Source organism: Globicephala melas, chromosome 10, assembly GCF_963455315.2.
Source record: "Globicephala melas chromosome 10, mGloMel1.2, whole genome shotgun sequence".
NCBI classification, from domain to species: domain Eukaryota; kingdom Metazoa; phylum Chordata; class Mammalia; order Artiodactyla; family Delphinidae; genus Globicephala; species Globicephala melas.
In genome coordinates, this window is record NC_083323.1 from 92669041 (window position 1) to 92684434 (window position 15394).

The following is a 15394-nucleotide window of genomic DNA, read 5'->3' on the forward strand; positions in this document are numbered from 1 at the left end:
ATCCTCTTCCGATTTTATCTTTCTGATTTTATTCATTTACCAAAAGAAAGGGTATCAGTGAAAAAATTCATTACAAAATACCTTCCTGCTGGAGGGAATTCCCTGGTGGTCCAGTAGTTAGGAGTCCACGCTTCCACTGCAGGGGGCCCGGGTTCAATATCTGGTCCGGGAACTAAGATCCTGCATGCCACGCGGTGTGGCCAAAATAAATAAATTCAATAAATAAATAAAATAAGATAAAATAAAATAAAACACCTTCCTGGTAGAGCATGGCTGGTTTGCTCAGTAGAGCATGGTGCTAATGAAATACCTGCCCAGGTAGAATTAATATATCCTTCATCTTGATGGATTTTTTCCTCATCCAGAGCATCAAAGATTTGTTTCTCTCTACATTAAATTTCATGATCTCTCCATAAGCTTAAAGCGTCTTTTACTTATGCCTTATTTCAACCTGTGGTCTGGTCAGGTTAAAGTTTCCTCATTCTCTCTACCCATTATTCTTTCTTCTTTTAAACAAATGCTCCCTTTTCCTAGGATTATATCTACTTCATATTGGCCAGATTCATGCCTTCTTATCATTCTTTTCCTCCTTCCACAATCAGCTCCGAATCTCCCTTTTCCCAGAAACTTTCTCTGATGACATGGAGACACAGGGCTGTCACACACCAAGCCTTACTTAACTTATGGCAGAATAAAAGTCTCTTTTTTTCTTCAAACTCAGATGGTAAACAAGATACTTCTGTAGCATCTTTCTCTGAATAAGCCTAATCATCTATTTCAAAAGTACACAATTCATGAGAAATAAACTAGAAAATCTTGTTTTTTCTTCCTTGGTACAAAAGCCTCTGTATTTTGCATCTGAAAGAAGTGCTTCTCAGTTAACATTAAATGGGAGTGAATATCCTTAACTTCTGAGAAGTCAAGCTTGACACCTGAGTAAAGAAAGACTTTTTCTTGGAGTTGTTTAAAATGTCTTTTTTTAAAAGATATTTATTTATTTACTTATTTTGGCTGTGTTGGGTCTTAGTTGCAGCACGCGGGATCTTTCGTTGTGCGCGAGGGCTCTTCACGTTGTTGCGATACACAAGCTTCTACTTGCAGCACTCGGGCTTAGTTGCCCCGTGGCATGCGGGATCCTAGTTTCCCAACCAGAGATCAGACCAGCGTCCCCTGCATTGCAAGACAGATTCTCAACCACCGGACCACCAGGGAAGTCCCCGGAGTTGTTTAAAATGTCTTAATGGCTCAGACCAGTTTTAAGCTGCTGGTCTCCAGTGAGAGATCATGTTTGCTACTCTTCAAAGATAGATTAGTTAGAATTATGTTTGCATTTTAACCTATATCAGAACTTATTTATTCAAAGGACTTCAAAGTGACTACCTCAGGAGGCATAAAGATCACCATTACTTAAAGCATTATTAGAATGACTTTCCTGGACAGCCTTCAAGAATGTCTCAGGGGGCTTCCCTGCTGGCGCAGTGATTAAGAATCCGCCTGCCAATGCAGGGGACATGGGTTCGAGCCCTGGTCCGGGAAGATCCCACATGCTGCGGAGCAAATAAGCCGGTGCGCCACAACTACTGAGCCTGGACTCCAGAGCCCGCAAGCCACAACTACTGAGCCCGTGAGCCACAATTACTGAAGCCCGTGCGCCTAGAGCCCGTGCTCCGCAACAAGAGAAGCCACCACAGTGAGAAGCCCGCGCACCGCAACGAAGAGTAGCCCTCGCTCGCCACAACTAGAGAAAGCCGGCGTGCACCAACGAAGACCCAACGCAGCCAATAAATAAATACTAAATAAATAAATTCATTAAAAAAAAAAAAGAATGTCTCATTAAAATCAGAGGGATTGGGTTGCTAGGATGGCCAAACTGTCAGATCAGAGAGGTGAGTTCAGGAATGAATTCCTACTGCTGATCTCATCAATCACTCAAAGAACTACCAAATACACTTTGGAAATACCATCTGCTATCTTTCTGGATTTTTTTGTTTAATCCTTATGTGCAGGCAAGGTACACACTTGCAAGGCATGTTGTTATTTTGCAGATGAAGAAATTGAGGATCAAGGAGATTAAGCCACTTGACCAAGGTTTTAGATAGTAAGAACCCAATTCTGGCCACGCCACGCAGCATGTGGGATCTAGTTCCTCAACCAGGGATCAAACCCGGGCCCCTTGCACTGGGAGCGTGGAGTCTTAATCACTGGACCGCCAGGGAAGTCCCTGGATTTTTCTAAAGATAGTGGAGCTATTAGAACTTGAACCATATTTAGGATGTGGTTAAATCAAGTCTGGGTTTGGAAAAGAATCCTCTGGGCAGACTTTTTTTTAATGTGAAAATTTAGAGGATTATATTGACTTTTCTATGTTCTTAGAGAAACCCATTCCCATCTAAACGTTTGATATTTGATCTGAGATTTATTCACATTTTTACACATGAATTCTTTAATTGGAGATTAACGTAATTTTTCATTTCAACAGGATTTTCACATGATTACTGTCACAAATTGTGGGGTCACAAGTTCTGTGTCATCACAGGACTCAAGATAAACTAAACTGGTAGGAATTTCAGTTGCCATCCATTACTGTCCACTAACTGTAGGATAATGGAGTCTATGCTGTGAAGCAGATAGAGAAGAAGCTATCCATTTTAAAAGGTGTAAAACACAGACAAAGAAAAGATACAAATTAGGGCATTGCATATATATTTCAATTTGTAGAACTGACGCTTCTGAACTGTAACATGTTCTTTATATGATATAAATGCACTAAGGGAGCACATTGCGCTTTTAAAATTCCTTTTTGAAATTCACCCCTTAATTGTTGTTATTAAGAGTCGAAGGCTTTGTAAGTCTTCCACCTGCGTATAGGAGGGGGGCTGGGCTTTTAAAAATATATGCCACAAAGGGAACGTTTGGCTGTAGTTTCCACCTGGACTTCATTTGCACGCGGAAGAAACTTGTATAGACTTCATCTTCAGCTCATTTTTAAATTCCTGACTGTCTAATTCAGTGGCCTCATTCCCAGGGCAATTTGTTTCTGGAAAAACTGAGCTTTCCAACTTTTGTTTGGAATATATAGCTGATTCAGACTGAAAGAATGTTTTCTGTGGTTCTGTTCTTATTAGGGGTTTGTTTTAAAAGCAAAGGAAAATCTATGGAAAAGAAATGAGAAGATACCTATAGCAGGAGGAGATCTTAGAACATAAAGATTTGGGTTGCCTGGTGCAGTAGACTAATAATAATGCATTTTTAAATAGAACTTAGTTTTTAGCATCTTACAATTTGCAAATGGTTTTCACATCCACTGTCTATCTCATGTGATCTACTGGATGGATTAGACCGTTTATTTATTTATTTATTCTTAAGATACTAAGAATCTAAAACTGCCCTTGGGCCACCATCACTCGGCTGTTTTGTACAATACAATCTGAACTATAAAATAAAATAGACACATACGTCCAAAGAATCCTTACTTATGGACAGAGATGTCACTGAAAGATTTCCAAAACAGACTGTGCTTTAGCTATAGCTGTTATTGCCATGTCCTGCTGTTGACAATGCATTTTTCTGAAGGCCAAAACAACTGGTAGAAATGGCTTATTTAGGAAATAAGAAAAGTCAGTCAATTTTATGGAAACTGTCAATTCCGGGCGTCAGCAGTGCTGGTTGTCAAATGTTTCCAAACTCTCCTGCCGTCCAGGCCCATGATAGGATGACACCTTCTGTCCCTCTTGAGGTTGGGTGGGACCACGCATTCATTCTGGCCAATAAGTCAGAGCAGAAATGACGTCATTTCCGAAGCTGATTCCAGGCCGAAGCAACTAATTGTTGGTCCAACAAGGTCAAGAACTTTTTTCCTCCACCGTGTGGCAAGCAGAGCTTCAAACAGTGGCTGCTGCACCCATCTGGGGTCCATGATGAACATAACGGTGTGAGCAAGAAATAGAACTTTCTTATTGTAAGCTGCCCAGATTTGGGGTTGTTACCTGCGCCTGCCCAGCCCAGCCTGACTGTCGTAGCCACTGAACAAATTGTCTGGTACCTTAACGTAAAACAAGGAGGTACTTGTCTGAATGTTTTACTTTACCGCTTGTTCTTCCAGTGTTCTACAAAGGCATCCTTAGATTAAAGAAAAACCATCCTGAAGTTAACTGATATAGGCCGGACCTCTCTGCCAGGTGTGTGGCTTTACAGCTGTTCACATAATTACACTTCACTGGGACAGTTGCCGTCATAAAAGCATGCAGAGGGCGAGGTGGTAACTTAGAGTCACTCTGTCTCAGAGACCGAGGGCAAGAAAGACTTCCCAGTAGAGGTCAAAGCTTGAGCTCTGTCTTCCATGGGAGGTAGGCAGGAATTCATGGGGCAGATAACGTTGGGAATGATACTTGGAGCAGCCGCTAACAGGGCGTCTTTGTTTAAGTTAGAAACACGTGCCCCCTCTGGGTGGATGAGTCAGAAAACATGCCCGCAGCCCCCAGGGACGCAGCCTATGCTAGGGGCACGGAGCTTGGTAAGCGGAGCAAGGCTGAATTCCAACCCCACTCACCATCTCAGCCAGGTGTCTTGGCGCAGTGCAGAAAGCAACAACGACTATGCAACTGACTGCAATGACCCAGATTTGCAGGGCAGAAAACATGCCAGTGCAAAGGCGTAGCTGCAAAGAAAACCAAGGCGTATTGGAGAACTGCAAGGCATTCATTATTGCCAGAGCAGAAACACACAAAGTGGAAAGCAGTAAGAGATGAGGCTGGAGAACTGGGCTTCCTCGGCTCACACCGGGCTTATATCCCGAAAGCAGGAATCTGGATGTGGGTGTGAAGGACGTGAAAGGAGCGGCCGATCAGCCTGGAAGCTGGGGCCGAGGCATGTGTACCCCTGAGCACACTTATCAACAAAGCCTCCCACATTTTGAACCTAATGGAAAAAGTTAACAAAAGCTCTCCAGTCAAAAAAAAATCTAGAGCCCTTCATAGCACAATCTGTTTACACGCCTTTGTCAACCCTCAAAAACCCCTGGGAGGGACCTGACAGGCACACCAACCCCGGGAACCACAGCCTGACTGGAAAAAATTGTTCCTGTTGCGAGATAACGCAGGGTCGTGAAACAAACAAACCGTGACAGCCTGTTTTTTATAAAATGTCTCTGTGTTGTTGATCATGGACTTTTTGCACTAATTTTGGTTTTTCAAAATATTGTAATTTATCTTGATGACTGAGGGTTTTGGCGCTCCCTTGAATTTTGTGCCGGAGGCAAGAGCTTCGCTCTCCCCACCCTGGCCCCAGCCCTGCCGATGGATCAGATCTGCCTGGTGGGAAAGGGTGGGACGGCGGCTGGAGAGGGAACCCTGGCTGATGTTAGAATTACTTAGGAAGTTTTAAGAGCTCTCCATGGCCTGACCTCACCACAGCCCAATTTAAATCAGAATTTCTGGGAGTGGAGCCCAGGCATGGGTATGTGTTTTAAATCTTTCCAGATGATTCTGTTTTGCAGCCAGGCTTGCAAACCACTGCAGTTAAACAGATATTTAGGCTTCGAGGTACAGATGAATACAAGGCCGTGGAGTTCCACCAGAAACAGAGAGAGAGTTTCGGGAATGAGCTTAGAGGTGGAGGTGGGTGTTGTGAGAGGAGATGTGCTTTTATGGGGAGCGTGAGGAAAGGGCCCCAGAATGCTTAGTGGTGGAGAAACCTGCCCCATCCCTAAGGGGATTCTCTCCTGATGCCGTTGCTTTCATAGCCACTTCCACCTTTAACACTGGGAGGTCTCCACCAAGATCCCTCCAGAGACGGAACCGGAGTCCTGTTTGCAGAATCACACTATAGCTCCAAAACAAGACAGCAGACTGAGAGTCTTCCTCTGGGTTTGAGTTCAAAGGTGGGGAAGGCAGCTGCTGGGGCTTGCCTGGAAGATTGGTGAATTAGAAAATGAGGACAAATGTGGCTAACTCTCCAACGCCTTTCCCCACACCTGCCCAATCAGAAGAATCATCCGGGATACTTGTTACAAATATAACTTCTCATACCTGGATCCGGACCTACTAAATCAGAACCTCCAGAGAAGGCCCTGGGACTCTGCCTTTTTAACAAGTTCCCATGGGACTCTTAAGATAGTATGAGTTTGGCAAGTGCTGCTCCGTTGACAAGAGAAGGCTTCCTCTTTGCTCTGGTTTGGAGCAAAGACTGCCTGGGCTTTTCCAGTTTGGCCCGAGAAGGCAGAAAGTGATTGGCCTGATATGGCCTAATCAATGGAAAGATTTTATGAGTCAGTCCCGTCCCTAGGAACATTCAGCTTCCAGTTTGCGTCTTCTTCTCTCCCCTCGTCCCGTGTAATGTTCAGCTCACGCCGACCCCACGCCTGCTGCATCCCTGCTGACCCTCGCCTACTCCCATCCAGTCCCCACCCAGGACACACTCACCCAGTTTTCCTAAGAGAAAATGTTGCCAGAAGCACCTTACTGCCTTGAAATTTAAGAAGATAAATCCCTTCCGAGCCTCTTTGCTGACACTCTCATCTATTTCCAGCTGGGTCTATACAGTCTGAAAGGTCCTTGTTCACCCATTTGGTTCAAGTCAGTTTAGAAAAGGAACGCACTTGAAAAAACAACGGTTGCCATCGATCTTGGCGGGGCTGGGGAGGGGGGAATCAATCGAAAATGCTTCTTTGATTTTTGCCTCAGGGGCTGCTTTTCTCTTTTCTCATATTTGAAGTTTGTTCTTAGTAGTTCTCCTAGGAAACAGCACTTTCCCAAGCTTGACAAAGAAAAGCCTCAGGGAAATAAAACTTGGACGTGATGAAATGCACTCAGCCCAAAAAGTAAAGAATTTCCTTTCTTTCCTCCAAGCCTCAGGCTTGTGAATAGCTTTTATCACATTGTAGTTAAGTGTTCTTGTACAGAAGCAAACAAAAAAATCGGATGGTTGATCAGCTGAAATTCATCACAATTATTTAAAGATAAATGACACCGAAGACACCAGAGCAAACTAGAGGGAATCTGACAGCGGTGCTCTCTGAGGGAGGAGTCATAATCCTAATTAACCTGTCACAAACAAAAAAATTACCTTTCTCCCCCAAAATTTATTGGTTCCTACAACAAATTCTCCTATGTGTGCAGGCACTGTGCTAGGCCCTGGGGCTACATGAGGAAACAAAACAATTTTCTGTCCTTCTAAAACATTCCGAATAGTGGGAGAAACACAAGTAAAAACACAGAAATATAATTGCAAATTATAAGCGTTCTGAAGCAAACAGACTGATGACTCAGAAGACCAGCTGCTAGGGGAGACCAGCATTAAATAGAATGGAGGTGGGAGGCCTCACTAAGGAAGCGACGTTTGAGCTGAGATGCAAATGTGAAGGGGAGGAGCTGCAGCGGTGGGGGCAGGGAGACTCCAGTGAGAGGCGTGTAGAGCTGGGCCCCCTCGAGGGAAGAACTGATGGAGAAACTTGTCTCAGAAATGAGTGACTGAAACGTTAAGAACTCGGGGACTTCCCAGGCGGTCCAGTGGTTAAGACTCCACGCTTCCACTGCAGGGTACACGGGTTCGATCCCTGGTTGGGGAACTAAGATCCCGCATGCTGCGCGGCACGGCCGGGGGTGGGGGTGGGGGGACATTAAGAACTCTACCCGGAAGGGTCAGAACCAGATAGGAGAGAGGCATTGAGTGGAACGGATGACAAGGGTGGCAAAATGTTGATTCCCTGGGCACTGGGGCAGCAGGCAGGGTTTGGGGAGACCAGAGACCCAGACTGGCTATGTGGGACAGTGTATAGCAGTGTCCATTTACCCCTGTGAGCCTTAAATTATTTGTACCACTTCTAAGTGTCCCAATAGGTGAACTGATTTGAAGGCCCTACTTAATTAAGGCTTTAGGCCCAAACCGAACCATCTCGTGAAAACCTACTTGGGATTAACCTTGACTAGGTATTTAGGTTATATGCTCAAATTGCTTCACTGTCTATGGAAAGGTTTTTTCAGACTGGAATGCATTTCTGGCTGATGGGACACTCTGAGAAAAGCAGGGGTCTGGGAAGCTGGAGGAAGTGGGGTAATGCCGTCTGGCTGTGACCCAATCCTTAGGGTACGTGAGATTGTGGAGACCAAGGTCACAGGGATGGGTCATGCACCCTGAGTAAGGGACAGTGGTTGGCATGCATCCCTTCTCAGCTACGCACTCAGCAACCTTCTGATCTGCTACTGATTTGAATGGAAATATGTTTTCTTTGGCGTGATAATATGTATGCATACAGGCAGTGACTGGGATCAAGGATAATCGTTTCGTCACACTTGTGAGAATGGCTCTCCGTACCTTACAGTTCCGTCTGATCTGTGGCTATAGGCAAGGGTAGATATGTGTATTGCCGGGGGGAGGGCTGGGGGGTGGAGTGCACATGTGCTTACACAGGCGGACACCTCACACATGTACTGGGGTTTCAGAGACTCCCATAGGCTGCTGGAAAATATATTTGGAGAGCATGAAAACTCTTCCATTTATCCCTTATGTGGACTTGATAAAGAACAATTTTTTTTCTTTTTAAACCAAGGCCATTTTTTTTTTTTTTTGGTCGTGCCGTGTGGCTTGCGGGATCTTATTTCCCGGACCAGGGATCAAACCCAGGCCTTGGTGAAAGTCCTAACCATCCTAACCACTGGACCGCCAGGGTATTCCCAAGAACACTTTTTCCCCCATCCTCTTGTTTTCTCCTAAAATTAAATGCAACACACACACACATACGCATGCACACACCCCAGTGACCTGGGGAAAATAAACGGGTTCCTGTTTGGTGTGTCACTGCCTCCAGGTGCGGTGTGTCAGGAAAACGAGGGGACAGAGGCCCCAGCCAGTGCCTTTGAAGGGGGTGCGGAGGGGAGGGGGGAGGGAGGGTCAGTGCAATCGGAAGAACCACATGCCGGGGTCTGTGCCTTCAGAGGCTGCTTCACCTCACACCGTCCCCCTCTTTCATGATTCAGGGAACTTCTGGGAACTTAGAGGGAAAAGTAGCCATTCTTCATAGGCGGTTCTGTGACGAGGTCAAACCCATCTGCCCAATATCACAGACAGCTCATGACACTCTGGGAACTGGAACTTAATGTTTTCCTGAATTTCTGATTCTTAAGCCCTTAACTTTTATTTTTCACCTTACAATGCTTTTTTCTTCATTATTTTGCCATTATTTGGTTGATGTTACAACCCTTCCTCCTGCCTTTCAACCCTCTCTCCCCATCTCCTCACCCCACTCCCACACTTTCTCCCCAACACAGCCCTGATCCTCCCCCTCCCCTCTCCTCCCCCTTCCTCTTCCTCTTCTTCTTCTTCTTCTTCTTCTTCTTCTTCTTCTTCTTCTTCTTCTTCTTCTTCTTCTTCTTCTTCTTCGTCTTCTTCTTCTTCTTCTCCTTCTCCTTCTCCTTCTCCTTCTCCTTCTCCTTCCCCTTCCCCTTCCCCTTCCCCTTCCCCTTCCCCTTCCCCTTCCCCTTCTTCTTCTTCTTCTTCTTCTCTCTCTCCCTGTCTCTCTGTCTCCGTCTCCGTCTCTGTCTCTGTCTCTCTGTCTCGACTAGCTGAGTACAATCAGATGCTCCCTCTGACCCTCATCCTGGTTCCCAAGTGTTCACAGACTTCATGGGCTCCTGACTCAGAGGACTATGCTCATGCTGTACAGGCGCAACCCACGAGCCTCTTTGATTTTGCTGAGCAATACGAATCATAGCGCTCTCAGGCCATGAATCCCCCTTGAAGAACAACATGGACTAGTAGTTTTTGAACTTAAGACATGGTAGCTTTTGAGTAAAGAACTAAATCAGGCAATATTTCGGGCATGGAGTGCATGTACCCGAGGCAAGGGGTAGGGGCACACTGGTTTTTATAAAGTTCAAGTATCGTTGCAGAGGATTCTACATCGTCATCATCACGTCCACAGTAATGCAAAATTAAACACAGCACAGACTCTATCCACAAGCCACCTTCCATTCTAAAGCAAGGCTCTGAAGAAGGGTTCTGTAAGATGGATTAAGACACCCAATAATAACACTTACTAAAAGGTGAGGGCACCAGGAACAACAACGCGGCAAGTAAAAGTCCAGAGCCCAGAGGGTCACAAGAGGTGATCTAGTCCGGCCTCATTCCTAACACACAATTCCCCACATCACCCTCAGCAGAGCACCCTTGACCTTGAACACTTCCAGCAAGAGGTAACCCACCCCTTTGCAGGCAGCTCTTCTGGGATCCATCTCCCTCGAATTTCTAACCCTGGAGCTGTCTGCTGTGCTGTCGTGATTACAGGTAGGTGAGGCGGGCTGGAGCTGTGCATAGGAGATCCAGAGATGGCCCTCCAGCTTTGACTCCCAGCCCTCCCACTTGGCAACCGTGTCACCTTGGACACTAGTTAACCTCTTAATGCTTCCATTTCTGCAGCTGTTCAATAAAGAGAGATGATGATCCTCATAACTCGTATGGTTTTTATAAGTATTAAATTATATGAAACAAGTAAAGCACTTAAATGGAGGCTGGCATAGGGGAAGCACACGATGAATGTTAGCTGTGATGATGGCCATACACCCTGCAAAGTCTTCTCCTTTCCAGATGAAATATCTCCAATACCATCAACCATGCTGTATCTCATGTCTTTCTAAAAATAGCTCCTCCGTTAGAAGCTCCTCCATTACGGTGAGATGCACAGGTATGGATTTAATATTCTGATGTGGTATAACCTGCCCCGAGTTCAGTGGGAAGAGCACCTGCCTTGACCCAGATTTCACGGTGGTATCAGGGCTGCCTTCGATTGAGTTGCCTTTTTGTCTGCTTCGTCCTTATCAGTCTTATAAACACCTAAAACTACCAGGCTTTTTTCATAAAAATTGCGGTCGGACCAAGCCTTTCCAACCTATACTTATGTCATTTATTCCGGAGGCATGAATACATTTACATCTATTAAACTAAATGCTTGGTCTGGGATCTTTATTCCAGTCTACTGCAATACATTTGTATTCTGGTTTCATTATTCAGTCTTTCCTAATGTTGTGTCATGTGCACAATTTGAGAAATATGCTTTATTTTTATCCAAGGGGTCAATAAACATGTTACCCAAACAGACCCAAAAACAGAGCCCTGTGGGACACCACTGGAGACCTCAAGCTAATAAATGACCTTTTCTTGGATGTTTGACTTATGACTCAGCCTAACTCTATGATCATTAGACCTATGATCATGATCATGGAGATAGCTTGTTCATAAAGATATCATACTAGACACAAACTATTATATATAGAATGGATAAACAACAAGGTCCTACTGTATAGCACCGGGAACCACATTCAGTATCCTGTGGTAAACCATAATGGAAAAGAGTATGAAGATGAATATATAGATGTATAATTGAATCATGTTGCTGTGCAGCAGAAATTAACACAGCATTGTAAATCAACTATACTCCAATTAAAAAAAAATGTTTAAAGATACCTGCTAAAACAATGTATGCTTTTACTATTTCAATTTCTTGTGGGTAAAAAAACAGTTGATCTGGAATTATTCCTCCTTAAGAGAAAGGAAGTAGCTTTACATAATCACAGGGTATGGTACGAACTTCTACCACCATGTCCCAGAGCTCAGGGCATAGCTACATGGGTTTCTCAGAGCTTTTTAAATTGAGTTGATAAAAATCCAGCAGGTTTGGTAGATCATATTGTGGAAGGGGATCTGACTCAAAGCAGCTGGTAACCAAATTTCATTCAAGTTTCATCTTCTTTTCTGCTGAAGATCGTGGTTGGATCTGGTGCTTGAGATCCACTACACACACAACAACTCCTTGCAAAGTTTTCCTAAGGACTGCCTCTGAAATCTGCCATCAGAAACCGCATAGGGTAGTGATCATTTTGTAATGAATATAAATATGGAATCACTAGGTTGCACGCCTGAGACGAATATATTGTAAGTCAATTATACTTCCATCTGAAAAACAGAAAAAGAAATCGCATAGGGAGTGAGAGATTGCCAAGGGGATCTATAGCTCCAGGCAAAGGAAAAGAACAGGGGCTGGGTATGGGTTTTTGACACAGGCTGGGACTCAAGGAAGTGGAAGGATTATTACAGCAACTGGGAAGATGAACTCTTGCCTTCCCTTGCAGCCCCTCCTTTGACAGAAGGAGGCTCGTGTGGCTTGGAGGTTGCAGAGGAGTGACCTGGGGTGACCCAGAAAATGTCAGTCCTCATCCGGTCCCTCTCCCCACAGCTTCCATGCCCCGGGGGAGGGATGCCTGGAGGAGAAATGGGGGGGGGTCAGGAAAGGCATCTGGGGAGGCAAAGGAAGATGAGAGGAGAGCTTAAAATATATGCTGACCACAGTCATTTTTTCTGATTCTTTCCTCAAACACCCCCTTTGGGAAAAAAAGTATCTAAAACAGACCACACAAGTGTTGACAGTAGAAGGAGCCCAGTACCAGAATTCTGAGCCCAGTTGCATTAAGTCCTTCAGGACTGAATTCCCTCCTCTGTAAAATGAGGGCTGTGGTTACCAACTACGGAAGCTCTGTGACCTTCTCAAACGCTACCGTTTTAGGCAGTGGAGTGTCCCACTCTGAAGGGTCAGGGAAGTGGTGGTAATCAGGAGGTTGCAGAAATCGGGGTCAGGCACCCAGCCTCTGCCACACAGACTCCTCTGCATACCTGGAAAACTTGAAGCCAAGGAGGCAAATCATTATCTGCCCCGATGGAAGGGATGCCAGAAAATGACCACAGGTGGACCACAGAATTTCCAAAGGCAGCTGGCTATACCCTGGAGGCCGAGTTCCCAGATCCGGGGTCTCAGCAGTCGACACCTGAGAAAGATTTTTCTGAAGCTGCTACCTCCAGTTCTAAAGTAATCCCGTGTTTCAGGGTGGGGCTGGAACAGTGGCAAACCTGCAAACCCGGTAGCAACAGGAGGAAGTGGAAAAGGAGGGAAAGATTGGCGGGGCTCAGTTCGGTTCTCAGGGATGCTGACAAGTCTAGAAATGACGGCAGAAAACCCAGAATGCGTGGGGAGGGGATTTCACCGCTGCATTTCCAGGGCCAGACCGTACTCTTGGTTTTGGCAAACTTTCCCTGACAAAAGCCAATGTTCTCACCACATAAATACTCTTCGACGTTAATAACAACAGCCTATGAGACCAATATCTGTAGATGCCCGGCTGCATGCAGATGAGCTGGAAATACCTTGGAGAGTTTCACAAAAACGAGACACGGGGCAATGAAGCTCCGGGAAAGGAGACGGAGTGTGGATTCTTTAAAGAAGGTGGGAGGGAGAATGCAAACGGCTCACACGTTCACGCCTTTTAAAATGGGACACGTTTGCCTCAAGCCATCTGAGTAGCTGCAGCCCTGCCTCGTACTCTTCACAGAAGAGCAGCTGTGGACTTAGGCTGAGTCCCTGAGGGCCGATACCTGAGGTGTCACCGCCATCCAGTGGAACCAGGGGGGATGGCCGCTGCGGACGGCCTCAGCCTAAAGTGAGAGGCAGAGACAACACTCGGTCTATTTCTCAACGGACAGTGAAAGATGAGGGGAAGGTTGTTGAGCTTCATTTCATTATCACCCATTTAGTTACAAGGGGATGCCGTTCTGGTTTCCAGCCATCAATCAACCGACGTCACTCAAGGACCAGGCTGGGCTGAATGCGCACATTCTGTGTCAGCCCCGGTGGAGACGGACACTCACAGGAGGGCTTTCAAACGCTCTTCTCCAGTAGCATAGCGATCCTCAGATTCCCAAACCTCCAGTCCCTGAGATGTCCCTATTTTAATAAAAGCATTTCATTATGTCCAGAAGTAGCATGGGTGAGGGGACAGGGGTGACAAGTGCTATTTGCATGGGCAGCATTCTTCTGCCACCTGGAAAGTAAAAGAACTCAGTGAGGTGATGATCTACATGTCCAAACTGTACTTCTTTCTTTTTTTTTAATTTTTTAATGTTCTGGGCCATGCCACGTGGCACATGGGATTTTAGCTCCCCAACCAGGGATCGAACCCATACCCCCTGCAGTGGAAGCGTGGAGGCTGAACCACGGGACTGCCAGGGAAGTCCCCAAACTGTATTTCTTGGAGGAGAAACCAATCTCCAGCGATGGGTGCCACTTCCGTGCCCTCTCCTGTCTTTTGTTTGTTTGTTTTTAATTAATTAATTTATTTATTTATGGCTGTGTTGGGTCATTGCTGATGTGGGCAGGCTTTCTCTAGCTGCGGCGAGCAGGGGCTACTTTTCGTTGTGGTGCACAGGTTTCTCATTGCAGTGGATTCTCTTGTTGTGGAACACGGGCTCTAGGCGCACGGGCTTCAGTAGTTGTGACACGTGGGCTCAGTAGTTGTGGCTCGCGGGCTCTTGAGCGCAAGCTCAGTAGTTGTGGCGCATGGGCTTAGTTGCTCCGCGGCATGTGGGATCTTCCCGGGCCAGGGCTTGAACCCCTGTCCCTTGCATTGGCGGGCAGATTCTTAACCACTGCGCCACCAGGGAAGCCCCCCTCTCCTGTTTTTGAAGAGGCTTGAGGATGGCCATCATGGGCTACAAAGGCCTGGTACGTTCTTTCCTTAATAAGAAAGCAAATTCAGAGTACTTTGTGGCTTTACCTCTCCCTCAGCCCCCTTTGCCTGGTTGACAGGCCAGAGACAGAGAAGGAGAGAAAGGAGGGAAGGAAATACATGTTTCTTGCGATAGATGCGATAGATAATATCCATGAAACGATATTGTTTTCTCTTCACGACAAACCTCACTGGGTTATGGCCTCTTTGGGAAGCCTTGAATGGTCCAGAAGGATCCACATCACCATTTGTAATTCCCCTTTTCAATACAAAGCTGGGCTAATGTGAGTGCGAAATCATATGGGAAACAGTCAACTAAATATCCGTGGAATGTCAATATCCCTAATTCGGCAAGCCATTAATTCCTCTCCAACCTCTCCCCAGGAAACTGGGTTTTCTTTGTGATGAGAAGCCAAGCGTCAGGCTCTTAGGTGGTAACTCCCTAACCCAGCTATAATCTCGTAAAGGTCATTCAGTTTCTGTGCATGGGGATTTCTTTTTTTCTTCTTCACCCAAAAGCGAGTTTCAATTGCCCCGCCCCACAAAGCCGTTTCTGGGATTAAGCAAATGATCATTGTTAGGTACCCTTGTCTTTTCCGAGAGACATTATGAACCAGTTCTGTCAAATTAGGGATCTGGATTTATCCCCTCCTACAATTAAACTTCAGATGAAACGAGAAACTGCCTCTGAGGTCTCCTCCCTGTCTGACCCGGGCTGCCAAACCCCATTCTGAAGTTGCCACTCCTCTGTCTCCTGGAGCAAAACCGCAGGTCCATGACCCTTCCCAGCTTCCCCCTCACCTTTGCCGCTCACCCCCAAAACTGGGGAACACACACTTGTCGTAGACGTA